The sequence below is a fragment of the Centroberyx affinis genome, unplaced genomic scaffold (genome assembly GCF_046629955.1).
Source record: "Centroberyx affinis isolate AG114_WGS23_722 - 3 ecotype Tasmania unplaced genomic scaffold, CSIRO-AGI_Caff_v1 ptg000717l_1, whole genome shotgun sequence".
NCBI lineage: Eukaryota > Metazoa > Chordata > Actinopteri > Beryciformes > Berycidae > Centroberyx > Centroberyx affinis.
This window is the reverse complement of record NW_027279334.1, coordinates 20,001-35,000: the sequence shown is the minus strand read 5'-3', so window position 1 is coordinate 35,000 and position 15,000 is coordinate 20,001. Positions and strand designations below refer to the sequence as shown.

The 15,000-nt window shown below is 45.9% G+C and overlaps 1 protein-coding gene across 1 annotated transcript in view; it reads right to left on the bottom strand.

Annotated features, from left to right (window-relative positions):
• Positions 1-15,000, bottom strand: part of LOC139644200 (nectin-2-like) — a gene marked incomplete at its 5' end in the record, with an annotated part of 37,305 nt that overhangs the window by 16,052 nt on the left and 6,253 nt on the right. The window lies entirely within an intron of this gene.

The window sequence follows — 15,000 nt, the reverse complement described above, 5'->3', positions numbered from 1 at the left end:
ACCATCCGTTCGGATTTGGCGGGAAATCTGCTGGATTGCTTTACGGCACAAACCAGGAAGAGGGCCGCTGTTCTTCCAGAGGAAAAAGAGCAAGTAGCAATATCAGGAAGCACCAGGGTTTATGGAAAATGTGGTCTTAACAGTCATCTCCACCATGGTCTCATTTGTTCATGGTAATTATAACAAAGTATAGCAATTAATTTGACAAGAATATATTGATGTTTAAAAGTAGAACATGAAGCACCTTCAGCTTTACAAATGTGTTGATTCTTACCATTTTCCTGCGTCTGACAGCAGTTGGCAGCCAAACACATAAAAGTCAACGTAACTGACAACATGACAGGCTAAAGACTAAAAATAAAAAACAAAAAAAATGTTAAGATTAAGGAAAGATTGAGGAAAGCTTTACGGCACAAAACAGCAAGAAGGCGCTGTTCTTCCAGAGCAAACGGAGCAAATAGAAACATCCTCTTTGCGTCAGGAGGCAAAGGGGTTTATGGGAAATGTAGTCTCTATCTCATACCACTGGTGTCCTGCTTTACGATAATTATGTCAAGGTATCATAATTAATCTGACAATGATATACTGATGTTTAAAAATGCAACAGGTAGCACTTAATCCTTTTTTTCAATTAAGTGTTAACTGTTTATAACCTTGTTAAAATAATAAAAATAAAGTATAAATATAAAGAAAGGGATGGGTGCTGTGTGTCCTGCAAAACAAATACATCAGAAAAAAATCACACACCCCGGCTCTTTCCTTCTCTCACTTGCTGCCTTTCTCTTCCTCCCTTCTTCCCATCCTCCTCCTGTCTCTTCCCCTCTCCTGCCCTTCTTCCCTTCCTCCCTCTCTCTCTCTCTCCTCCATCGTCTCCCCTCTCCCTCCTCCACCTCTCTTCCCCCTCTGCCTCCCTAAATGTCTTTATCCGCGACCTTCTGTCCCTTCTCCCCCCTTCCCTCTCCCCTCCCTCCCTTCCTCCAGCTAACCTCGGGTCCCTCTTCCTCTCCCACCATCCAACCTTCCACCCCTCCTTTTCCTCCTCCCTCTCTCTCCATTGATTAGCCCATAGTGGATTAGCTGCAGGTTGAGATAGCAGTCTGACCCGGGCTCGCCCTGAACAGGCCCTGCTGGCTAATTGAAAGCCTGCACACTGGTCCACAGGATTAGAGAGTTCTCTGTCTGGCCCCTGATTACACACACACACACACACACACTCAAACACACACACACACACACACACACACACACACACACACACACTCAAACACACACATAGACACACACAGACAAATAAACACATAGTAACACAAATACAGACACAGATAGTTGGTTTATTGAGGCTTTTGGCTGGGCCAGGAGGGAATAGCTTGCAGCTGTAACACTAAAAGAAATTTTAAAAAAATTACTAAGCACTCAACAACAAATTGGATATTTGTGTGTGTCGGCGTCTGTATATAGTTTGAGTGTGTGTGTGTGTGTGTGTGTGTGTGTGTGTGTGTGTGTGTGTGTGTAGGAGTGAACAGCATCAGAAAAAGCAGCAGGGTCTTTATCTTCCAAATGGAAAGCAGCAGCAGCAGCAGCAGCAGAGGTAATCATGGTTCGCTCCCTGGCCAAGCTGCAGCTACAGGTAACACAACATGTAACATCTGACCTTGTGTGTGTGTGTGTGTGCAGTGGAGAATGACTCTGCGTGTGTGTGTGTCTGGGCACGTGTGTGTGTGTGTGTGTGTCAAATGCAGAAAGCCTGGATGTGTAAGTAATCTGCGTGCGTGCAGAAGCGAATGTCACTGAGACTGTGTGTATGTGTATGGAACGTAGAATTAGTAGGTGTGTGTGTGTGTGTGTGTGTGTGTGTGTGTGTGTGTGTGTGTGTGTGGGTGTTGAATATAAATTGCAGAATGGCTATCTGTGTGTTTGGTATGTGATGTTTATACGCTGTGCAGATTAGGTGTGTGTAGTACTGTGTGTGTGTGTGTGTGTGTGTGTGTGTGTGTGTGCATACATGTGGGTGTGTGTATTGAACAATCACATGTAATTCAGCCTGTAGTCAGACAGCTGAAGAAGTTCAGACTCGGATGGCAGAACGAGAAAAACACGGCTACTGGAGGGAGAGAGAGAGAGAGGGAGAGAGAGACAGAGAGAGAGAGAGAGAGAGAGAGAGAGTGTGAAGGAGAGAGAGAAAGAGAGAGAGAGAGAGAGAGAGAGAGATGAAGGACTAGAAAGAGGCCCAGGGGAGGTGGATGCTGTACATGATGAGTGAGTTTATGTGTATGCGCGTGCACATGTGTCTGTCTGTGTGTGTGTGTGTCTGTGTGTGTGTGTGTGTGTGTGTGTGTGTGTCTCTGTGTGTGTGTGTGTGTGTGTGTGTCTCTGTGTGTGTGTGTGTGTGTGTGTGTGTGTTCATGGCTGACTGTGTCACCCACACACTCTGCCTCCCTCTCCCTGATTGAAAGCAGCAGCCTCTCAGCTCGGCTCCGTCAACGAGCTCCACTCTTCCTTCGACTGCGGCAGGAAAGGGAAAGTCTTGAAATCTTGCCTGTGCCGGCCCGCCGAGCCCCAGATGTAAAATATTTAGGCGAGAAACATAGAGAAACAAGTACCTCGCTTTAAAATATTTAGGCTATATACCACGCAATACTCAACCCCCCGGTCCGCCGCTATTCCACTCCGCTGGTCGCGTATCAATAATGCATCCTGTTTCGACATGATGGATAAATTTCAAAAGAGAGGCCTTGTTCGGTGGAAGGGAGGCCCAGTACGCCGCAGACCGCTGTGGTAAACTTTGGGTCGGGACCCGCGGCAGGGGGCCCGGGCCGGATTCTGCCGGGACAAGAGAGAGGCGGGACGTTTCAGTGATAATGCTGCAGTCCAATACAGGGAACTGTATTGGAAAGCCCTTCTCAACGAGATATTTAGGCCTAGTCCACATGAATGAGTAAATTTGAAAAGGCATTTTTATTTCTCAGGTTTGGCCGTCCATCCACACTTATTGAAAATGCTGACCTGTGAGTTATGTGATCATCATCTCCATGTGATCCATCCAGGCTGCATCGGCTGTTTCAGAGCTTCAAGGAAACGGTGGTTGTGGCTGGACAGCCACCCCAAACTCGCTCGCACAACTCAAAGTAGAGAAGATCAACTCTACCGTGACAAATCTTTTGATTTAGGCATTTTTTCTGAAACTTAACTCGCTAACGGATTTTGTTCTTAACGATCGTTCTGTAAACAACAAACCTTTTTAAAAATGCCGGTGGCAGAAAGCTGGTGGAAATGGTGTAAAGCGACCGCCCCAAGTCTCCTGCACAGGGCCACGGAAGATATTCTGCGTTTTTTGGCGGTTCAGTGAAGACAGGAGACTTTTCGAAAACGCCAATGAAAACGCTAGTGTGGACGGAAAACTTTCAACACGAAAACGGCATTTTCAAATTTACCTGGATTAGTGAGGATTAAGACTTAATCTCAGATTGATCTGTAAAAAAGAGCCAATGAGGTTTTGTGAGGTAATTTAATTTATTTCAAATGCGGAGAAAAAAACTCTTCAAGTGACAATATCTTGAAATAAGGCAGAACTCTCCTCTTGTTTCTGTCACTTGATTTAAGAAAATTCTGCGGATGTTGCACGCTTCCAGTGCAACAAATGAAACTATCTCACATCAATGGCAAGTTTTTTTCGACTTGCCTTAAGAAAAGCAAGATTTTAAGACTCGATGCCAGATTATCTGACTTGCTGAGATGGACAATCTTTCAGTTTGCCCTTCCAACGCTCTCAGCGGGTGGCAGGTGTGGCGAGGCTCGCCCTGAAGCGTGAGAAACACTCCTCTCATGAGCGACGCCTTAACATCTTCCAGAGAAGAGGTGTTGCTTCTGTCTCTTTGTGAAGAGAAGCCCCCCATTCTTCAGGTCTCGCTATATTTCAGTTTAATTCTTTGTCGCTGGTGCCGTGTCTGTCTTGAAGGACAAGAAAGGGACCGCCAGAGGCAGAAAATGTAACACCGACATTTGGCTCCTTTCCCAGAAAATAATCTGGAGACTTGGTAGAAATAACCCGACTTTATGCTGTGGAGACAGTACCCTCCCTATTCCTCCATTTTCACCTATTGAACCCTATTTTTATTCATTTTCAGTTAATCAAAGGCCTAATCCCCTGTGTTAATTCGGCTAATTTGTTCCTGTACCACACAGCCACACAGACATTTCACTAAATTTACACTCATTATGCTCTATGGCACTATTTTGTATTTTAAGCTAATTATAGGCCTAATCCTAATTAGGTGTCATTTTTGTACCTACCACACAGAGCAGGAAAATCCCCCAAATTGCCTCCATTTGGATTTGTTTTCCTTTAATTATAAGTTGACGCCAAATGAACAAATTCTTCTGATTGCTATCCATCCCGCAGATACTTTTCCTCTATATTTAGACCGATCACCTGTACGATCCTTCTAGCATATTGATAAAATCTGCTGTGTGTCTGCCCTCCTGTTGGATATCTGGTATCTGAGGTGCGTTCAAGATGTTCTGATGAGTAAAATGCTGCACAACACGTACCAAACAAACAGTATTCTCTTTACTAGCAGTTGAAAACGCAAGGCCTGTGGTCAATCCTACATAGAAAACTATTCAACCTTGAGCTCCATACATTACTTTTAGCCAGCACTCACAGAACAACAACAATGACCGAGCGGGTAGGAATGCAAAAGCGCTGCAAAGGTTTTTTTTTGGCCGAATGGGAGCGCTTTCAATAGCTGAGAAACGCTTTTTTTCTCGGGAGGGAGAGGTGGGGTTTCATGCTGCCTCCCTGGCTGTTTCCCACAACAACAACAACAACAACAACAACAACAACAAAGATGGATAACGTGCCGGTGGAGAAACTGGTTGTTGTAGTAAGTGAATATCCAGAGCTTCAAAAGGTGCCACAAAATCAATCATAAAGAGGCAGTGTGGATCATATTGCGGCATGTTTTGGGAATATTGGGTGAGCCTTTGCCTGTTGCACAACACAGTATTGTCTGCTAGAAGTGCTACATTTCCCAGAATGCCCTTCGACAACCCACAGATAACAGGCCTGACCTTGTTGCATTCAGCTGTTGATTATATGCACAGGTAGAGAGAGTCGTTGTACATTTGTCATCTGCTGTGAAGAAAAATAAAGAAAAACACACCGCCACACAACAAACTGGGCTCAGAACTGCACAGTACATCACAAATAGCTGTTTTTTTTAACAGTGTTAAAGTGTTTTAGGTTGGATTTTTCCTTTTTCCTTTTTTTATAATTGTGTATAATTGTATATCTCAATCTTAGTCTTTAAATGAAGTTGAAAATAGGTGTTGCTATATGACGCCACAAGTGCAGTAAAATAATTGTGTTCCTCAAATTATCAAGACTAATAATACTGATTAACTATCATTATCACAGTATCCCATTAATCACACAGGATTAATTTCTTGTTACATGCTTTGGCAATATTGTTTGTAAACTGTCATGCCAATAAAGCACATTGAATTGAATTGAATTGAATTGAATTGAATTGAATTGAATTGAATTGAATTGAATTGAATTGAATTGTATCCAACAAAACAATCGCCATTATGACTTGAGCCATAACCGCACAGCCTTGTCACCACTGTCACCAAAAGCTACTTGAAAAAAGCCCAGGTGCTGTCACTGTAAGATACACCTGACATCTTACCCATAATGCATCCCAAGTACTGGCCATTACCTCTAAGCGCCCGGGGTCAGAGGCACCAACCCGGCCTCGTCATCGACTCTACCTCTAGTCATCGACTCTACCTCTCGTCATCGACTCTACCTCTCGTCATCGACTCTACCTCTAGTCATCGACTCTACCTCTCGTCATCGACTCTACCTCTAGTCATACCTCATGTCATCGACTCTACCTCTCGTCATCGACTCTACCTCTAGTCATCGACTCTACCTCATGTCATCGACTCTACCTCTCGTCATCGACTCTACCTCTAGTCATCGAATCTACCTCATGTCATCGACTCTACCTCTAGTCATCGACTCTACCTCTCGTCATCGAATCTACCTCATGTCATCGACTCTACCTCTCGTCATCGACTCTACCTCTAGTCATCGACTCTACCTCTCGTCATCGACTCTACCTCTCGTCATCGACTCTACCTCTCGTCATCGACTCTACCTCATGTCATCGAATCTACCTCATGTCATCGACTCTACCTCTCGTCATCGACTCTACCTCATGTCATCGACTCTACCTCATGTCATCGATTCCACCTCTTGTCATCGACTCCACCTCTAGTCATCGACTCTACCTCTCGTCATCGACTCTACCTCTCGTCATCGACTCTACCTCATGTCATCGACTCTACCTCATGTCATCGATTCCACCTCTTGTCATCGACTCTACCTCTAGTCATCGACTCTACCTCTCGTCATCGACTCTACCTCTCGTCATCGACTCTACCTCTCGTCATCGACTCTACCTCATGTCATCGAATCTACCTCATGTCATCGACTCTACCTCTCGTCATCGACTCTACCTCATGTCATCGACTCTACCTCATGTCATCGATTCCACCTCTTGTCATCGACTCTACCTCATGTCATCGACTCTACTTCTTGTCATCGACTCTACCTCATGTCATCGACTCTACTTCTTGTCATCGACTGTACCTCATGTCATCGACTCTACCTCTCGTCATTGACTCTACCTCATGTCATCGACTCTACCTCATGTCATCGACTCTACTTCTTGTCATCGACTGTACCTCATGTCATCGACTCTACCTCTCGTCATCGACCGCCTCACGCCGCCAGAGGAGCCGCTCGCTCTCTGCGGCGCACGGCGGTTTATTTTCAGCCTAATGTAACACAAACAGAGCGCCCCGGGTCAGCCGCTCTCAGAGACACTGACCGAGCTCTAATCATCGACTACAAATACGCGCCGGTGGAAATGTTACATACAGACAGTTTCCTTTTGAGCCCCACACCGGCGGTGATAATCTGTTGACTGGAAGGTCATCCTGCTGTGAGACAGATAGAGAAATACACTGAAGTTACCGTTGCCAGGCACCGGCTGATATTGAGGTTAGATTTAAGCCTCCCCCACCTCGAATCTCTCTATGACGAAGGCTGCAGCCCCCCCGCCAACACCCCCTGTGTGTGTGTGTGTGTGTGTGTGTGTGTGTGTGCGTGTGTGTGTGTGTGTGTATTCCCTCCAGGGCGGTGTGTGTGTGTGATAAGCCGTAGCCTGCAGGCTCTCTCCTCAGCTCTTATCTCCCTGACAGACGCTCCCCCCACATGGCCGCCGCCCCACCAGTCACACCGAGGGCCGAGCAACTTTCTCCACACACACACACACACACACACACACACACACACACACATTTCTACTAAGTTTCTATCTGATACGCCCCAGCTTTGTTTCTGAGGGGGAAACTTCATCGGGAAATCACCTTGCTGACTTTCAAAAGTGGAAATTATAAACTCTGGATGAAATCGTTCATTTCATCTCCGCCGAGATGTGGATTCATGAGACCGGTCAGAAGAAGAACGCAACTGATATGATCTGAATAATAATTAGCCTCTTAGACTCTTACAGTGAAAATGAAAAATACATTTTTCACCTTGCTAGCTAATTCTCTATATTATAAGATACATCTATTTGACAATAAATGCACAGAATTTGCATTTTATCGTATTTCTAAACCTACCGAACCAGTAGGCGGACATAAAACAAATTCCAGCTATTAATATCATCATATATTTTTCATGGCCTTACATTTTATTGTTAATAAAATGAGTTTGAGCTAGATATTGGTTCTGCTGTATTCTCGGCACGGAGCAGATACAGTGTTTGCTTTTCATTAATTTGGCAGTCGTGCTCCTCACCGCTGGAAAATTGCCCCCCCAAAAAATGTAAATACAATGAGAATTCAATATGTGACCTTATTACTCAGCCTGCTCCATCCAAAAATATTTATATCGTGGGAATAAATATCCACAAAACAAGAGGCACCTGGAACGCCTCCAGAAAACAAAACTACCTCCACATCCACAGAACGTTCTGCAGGACGGGGCGCTTCGCCTTTTTTTTCCAGCTTTTAGCTCAGTGGAACGCCGCAGCTTCGTGGCCGGCGGCCCAAACTGGAGGAAACTAAATCAGCCCCATCAAGATGTGGAGATTAGATGGGATCTGACCGGTAGTCTAAACAGGCAGCCGTGTCCTGTCTGTAACTGTAGCAACACATCATATACAGGAAGGCCCAGGAGCCCAGAGGATATGGTAGTTAGCTATGGGTTTATGTCTAAGCTGTGTGTGTATGTGTGTGTGTGTGTGTGTTGGAGAGAGAGAGTCTATATGGGCGTCTCAGTTAGTAATGTATTGTGACTGCTTTTAGTTAACGTTCAGATTGCTTTGACATACTTGAGGTATAAAAGGCACAGATTACAAAAAGTGAAAAATTACAAAAGGAAATTTATCTCAAGTTTGCATACAAACACAAATTTTCTGTGTCACATTGTATAAAAACTTTGACCACACTTTGAAAGTATTCCCAGAAGTAATCATCTAATTTGAGCTGTAATCAGAATTTTTTTTTGGGAAACATAATGGAATACAGTGAAATTTTGGGGGGGGGGGGATTTAGATTATATAACACGGTTACAACTATCCGGTTACTACCCAAGCCAGTGTGTGTGTGTGTGTGTGTGTGTGTGTGTGTGTGTATTGCATTAAGCCTATATGGAGGTTGGCCCGGGGTTTATGTCCAAGCGACTCAGTGCCAGTGTTTCCCCCTTGGCTAGATCATCTGATTATTTTACCCAAGTGGAGAGCTGTGTGGTCCAATTTGTCTCTGCGTGCATGTGCAAGAGTGTGTGTGTGTGTGTGTGTGTGTGTGTGTGTGTGAGTGTGTGTGTATTAAAGTGTGTGTGTGTGCGTGTGTGTGTTTGTAATTCCAGTGGACAGCTATCTAGCTTGCCGCAGGCAATCCAGGAAGTGCTTCTCCACTGGTCCCCTCAGATGTGTGTGTGTTTGTTTCTGTGTGTGTGTGTGTGTGTGTGTGTGTGTGTGTGTGTACGTGTAGTTGCACAGTGACAATAGCCCCCAGCCCAGTGCCAGCTGGACGGCCCATGAAAGGCCTGGATGTGTGGAGGCTGGAGGAGGAGGAGGACAGAGGGTCGCAGCCTCCTGCCAGCTCTGCCTTTCAAACTCAACCAGGAGTCATCAGAGTTTTTAGAGGACTTCCCCTCCATTTCTCTTCCCGCTGTTTTCTCCGTTTGTCTGTCTCTCTCTCCCTCTCTTTCGATTTATCTCTCCCTCTCTCTGCCCTCCCACCTCCCCTCCTCTATCTCTATCTCTGTCTTCATGCCTCCTGCATTCTCTCTCTCTCTCTGTCTTTTTTCTGCCTTTTTCTGCCCACTCCACCTCACATCCAGTCCCTTCTCTTCCACAGCTCCAGTTTTTTTCTGCCAACCATCTCTCTCTCTCTCTCTCTCTCTCTCTCTCTGCGTAGCTGGCATCACGTGTGTGTTACCGCATGGGGTTCAGGGTGGTGAAGGGTGGGTGGTGAAGGGTGGGTGGGTGGGTGAGGGGGGTCTGTGCACGTTTCACTCCTGTCAGCAAAACATAAAAAAAAAAATCCCTCACCGTCTTACGCTAGCTTTTACTCCTGAGATCTCAGGTCACAGGAGAGAGAGAGATGGACTGTCTGTGTGTGTGTGTGTGTGTGTGTGCATGTGCGTGTGTGTGCATGTGCATGTGCGTGCACGTGTATGAGTTTATTGGGTGTTTCTGTGTACGTGCACGCCCCCGCAACCCTGGCTAGAAAATACTCTCCTTTGATTAAAAAAATGCCTTCGAAGGTGGATCTCTATTCCTCCTCCTCCCTCTTTCCTTCTTCATCCTTCCCCTCCCTCCTCTTCCTCTCCTCCACCTCCTCCCTCTCTTCTTCCACCTCCCTCCTTTCTTTCCCCTTCCTCCTCCCTCTTCTCCTCTTCCTCCCTCAGCTCTCTCTCTCCTTCCCCTCCTTTTCCTCTTGCTCTTCCTCCTCTCTCCTTCCATCTTCCTCCTCTGTCTCTCTCCTCTCTTCCTCCCTCTCCTCTCTCCCTCCATCTTCCTCCTCTGTCTCCTCTTCCTCCCTCTCCTCTCTCCCCCTCTCTCCCTCATCTGTCTCTCTCTCCTCTTCCTCCCTCTCCTCTCTCCCCCTCTCTCCCTCATCTGTCTCTCTCTCCTCTTCCTCCCTCTCCTCTCTCCCTCCATCTTCCTCCTCTGTCTCTCTCTCCTCTTCCTCCTCTTCCTCTCTCCCTCTCCTCTCTCCCTCCATCTTCCTCCTCTGTCTCTCTCTCCTCTTCCTCCTCTTCCTCCCTCTTCCTCTCTCCCTCTCCTCTCTCCCTCCATCTTCCTCCTCTGTCTCCCTCTCCTCTCTCCCTCCTCTGTCCCTCTCTCTCCTCTTCCTCCCTCCTCCTCCTCCTCTCAGTTCGGGCCCCGGCGGGGGGGGAGCAGGACACGTGACGCCTCCTCCTCCTCCTCCTCCTCCTCCTCCTCGATAGCGGCGGAGAAGCCAGACAGCGCGGTTCTTTCATCTAGCGTTTAACAGAACAGAGAGGAGCCGTTAACGCTTCTCAGCAGGGAAATTAGCGGGGCGTGTTGAGGCCGTGTACACAGAGTGCCGGGGTATTAACTGTTACATTATTGAGAGCCGGGGCCTTTTTTGTGCCTAACAGTTTGGATCCCGAAACTTTGGAGCCGGAAGCCGGAACGCTCCGCTCCTCCGCTCCGAACAAACCGCCGCTCAGGTCACGCCGTGTAATCAAGGCACAGCGTTACGATATAATGAGACGCCGTTTTTCTAGCATCGAGACATCAATGGAGAGCCTTGAGAAGACGGCTTTCCCCCGGTGAAACGATGTTTTCGTGATGTACTCCGAGTCGATTTTATCTTCAGTGTAGTCATCTCCAAATCAACACACCCAGGCTACAAAGTAATAGGAACACCGAGTTGCCTGTCCTTTTGCATAATCCATGTTCTGCGTGTCTCAAAAGTAAAGCCTGTCCCCCCCCCCCCCCTCGTGGCCGGGGTTCTGACGGGTCGATCCACGAATCAATCGCTCATTTGAATGATAGTTTGATTAAGTGGTTCGCCTGCTCCCTGTACAATTCCTCGCTTGTAAACACAAAGCTCAGTTCAGGACAAAGACACTTATTATCCACTTTGCCTTGACAAGGACTTCAATGAGTGGCTGGCTCTACCAGACATTTCTTTATTTTTACTATTTTCCACATTTTAGAATAACAGTAAAGACATCAAAACTATGAAATAACACAAATGGAATTATGCAGTGAGCAAAAAAGCGTTAAACAAATCAAAACTATCTTATATTTTAGATTCTTTAAAGTAGCCGTCCTTTGCCTTGATGGAAAGACAAAGGCTTTGGAAAGAAATTCATACATAGGATCAACTTCACTGTTTATATTTGTCTAAGAAACACATTTCAAGCATTTAAGCAGAAGCCTTTAGATCAAAATGGCTTTAAGAGAATGAAAAACATTTTGACTGGTAGTGCAGGCGTAAGCATTGACGACAACATAGTAATACTTCAGGGCACAAGCTCGATCCTGTGTGATTTCAGTTGGTTCAGCAGTTCAGTTGCTTGTGTTTTGGTTCGCAGCTCGTTTATTTACTGAATCGACATCTTCCGTTCGGACCGAACACAATCGGTCAGCCGCGTAGGTAGAGTCACCTTTTGCTGAAAAGACTCGGCGCTAATGTGAGTGATTCATGCGTTCGGCTGGTTCAGCGGTTCAGTATGCATCACTACTGTACGGGGAAGACGCTCCCTCGCTGTATCACACTGAATGAATCACTCAGCCTTCAGGAGGCGAATGTGCAGTTGAAATTGTCATTTTCACAAAGGTGAATCAAATGATCCCCGAAAGAACTGAGTTACACACAGGAAAATAAAGGTGCCAAAGAACCTTTCAAGAATCTATATTATTGAAATGTATTATTGAATATTTATTATTATTGATTATATTTCATCTTTATTTTATTTTTTTCCCAAAGAACGATATATGGTTCACGAGTGAAAGAACTATATATGTTTTTTTGGGATAATAAAAGGTTCTTAATTCTTAGTTATTGGATGGTGGGTGATGGCACAAATGTAGAAAATAACCAAACCCTTCCATAGAATATATTGTGCAATTGCAAATGATAAACAAAAACACAATGCAGGTGTCTAAGCAAAGGAGAGCAGGAATGTTTTGTAAAAAAAAAAACCTTGGTCTGAAAGGTTCTTTGTGGTACCAGAAATGGTTCTCCTATGGCATCACTCCAAAGAACCATTTTTGTTTCCGGTTCAAACCTTTATTTTTCTGTGTGTGGTTAAAAGAATCGTACTCTGGGTTATGAATGTACAGTATGTTAGGTGCCTGAGGTTTGTATTGTTTGCTGGTCTGTTTATACAAGAAGAAGCATGTGGAGTGTCATTCCTTTCTCTGCATGAAAGACGACGCTTCACAATAAAACATCTGAAACACTTAAAAGAATCGTCTTCCCACCTCTAGACTGGGTTTGGATTATATTTGTAAAAATCAATAAGGGATCAGCTGGTCAGCATGGAAAGAGCTAAGATTCCTACAGCTGTAAAACAGAGCAGAAAGTTACATTTTGGCACGGGCTTGCTGCAGCAATAATTCAGCATAGATGAAGCAATGGAGGATTTCTACAGCATTTCTTGTGTGGCGAGAGAGAGAAAGACTGTCCAGGACTACATAGTTTACTGATCCTCACTCTGTGATGGAGGCTCTGGGTTCAGGAGCTGAACACACAGCAACCCAGTTCCTCTGTCCAGGCACTGACTCTCTCTCACACACACACACACACACCTAGACTGATATTCATCTTGATGCTTTGGCAATATTGTCTGTGAACTTTCATGCCAATAAAGCACATTGAATTGAATTGACTACAAAGGTCACAGGTTTGACCCCCTCACCGGCCAGAGTGACTCTTATCAGCCACGTGTCCGGTCAAAGGCTTCTTGACACCAAACATCCGTCTGCTCATTGCAAGTCACTGTTAATAAGCATGTCATCTTAAAATACCTCAAGAAAGTGAAAACATGCCGCCATCTTTGTTTGTTTGTCTCCACTGGGAGAGTTTTGGTCGTGTAAACCGACGTGTTAAAGAGAGAGAGATGAAGTCACCGTGTTGCTTTACAGCCATGCAGCCGCTGTGCTGAGGAAGAACACGAGGAAACGCAGCAACACCAAGGACACATTTAACACAGAGGAGGATGAATCACATTCTCTGGGCTTGATCTCAGGTACTGTGTAAAGTGTGTGTGTGCGTGTGTGTGTGTGTGTGTGCGTGTGTGGTGTGTGTGTGTCCAGATGGGATGGAATGGGAGACAGAGGAAAGAGAGAGGGAGGAAAGAGGGAACTGTTTGTTTGTATGCTGTAAGTATGTATGTGCTTTGTGAGTAATGCGTGGACTCCGAGAGATTTTATGTGTATATGAGTGTGTAAGTGCTGTAAGTATTTCTGTGTGTGTTGTGTGTGTGTGTGTGTGTGTGTGCTAGAAGGGGAAAGAGTACCCTCCCTGATACTTTGAGTCAGTCACAACGCTACGCTTCCAGCAAGAACAGTAGCAGCTTAGCTACCTCTGAACCTCCCACACATCCCTCCCAACACACCGCCCGGCTACAAAGCATCTTTGTTCTCCGAGGAGACAATTCAAATCTCTGGCTCCGATTTCCCACGGATTTTCTAAATGTAGCTTTCTCGCTTTGTCTTTCTGGCAAAAGAGCAGAAGGTTTGCATTTTTCTTTTTTTTTCTTTTTCCCGTTAAAGCTCAACATGGTGAGTATTCAAACCGATTCTTCGTAAAAAACGAATGGTGGGAGAAAGAAGGAAGCATTTTGACCAGTCAAGCAGGCGGTGTGGAGTGCAGCGTTGTTGCAACACACACACACACACACACACTCTCTCTCACACACACACACACACACAAACAGAGAGAACCAAGGGTGATAAAACACACTCTAACAGGTTTCAAGGCCTGTCTGCCTGCTGATGTGCAGTTGAGCGTTTCAGTATGTGGACATGTTCCTGGGTTTGTGTGTGTGGGGCTGTGCATGCATGCCTCTGCTTGCATCCGTGTGTGCACATATATGCCTGTGTGTGTGTGTGTGTGTGTGTGTGTGTGTGTGTGTCGGATCGATGTGCGAAGGTGTCAGAGTGCAGAGGAAAAGAAAAACCCCGACCGAACACCGTGGCAACAGCAGCCGAATCACCGGACAGCAAACGTCAAGACCCAGCAGAGAGAGCAGGAGCGCATGCAGAGAGAACCGGCTTACTCTTTTAAGAGAGAGAGAGGGGGGAGGAGGTGGGGGAGGAGATTGAAAGGTAAAAGAAGAAAGAAAAATGAAGGAGGGAGATAGAGCGCTTAGGCTAAGGATGTGTTAGCATTATGTAAAAGAAGAAAATGCGGGTGGAAAGGAAAGGAAAGGAAAGGAATAAAAGGAAAGAAAGAAGAAACAAAAAATCCGGGCAAACTGGCTCACACCAACTGAACCGAGGAAGTGTTGAACCCCTTGGCAGAATTTAGAAAAACCCTCCGACAATCCCACCAGCCTCGCGTCCGTCCACTGCAGGGCCAAACGGCGCCGACCAGGGCCTCCTCATTAACTCAGAGGCCAAAGATTCACTTAGTGCGATTCGATTTACGTCCAGGAGATGAAGATGGCTTCGATCTGAAGTTCTATACATTTTGGGCCCTTTGTCCTGCGGTTTGGCCCTGCTGTGGGGAAAGGGCCAATCAGAAGCCTCCTGCTGAAAGCCAGCCAGCGAGGAGAAACAAATCCAATGTAAAGGATGGGAGAGACCAGCAGCAGTTTAGCCCTGATCCCAGCGTGTGTGTGTGTGTGTGTGTGTGTGTGTGTGTGTGTGTGTGTGTGTGTGGGTGTGTGTCAGAGAGAGACTCTTGTTTCTGTGCATGCATGTGTGCAAG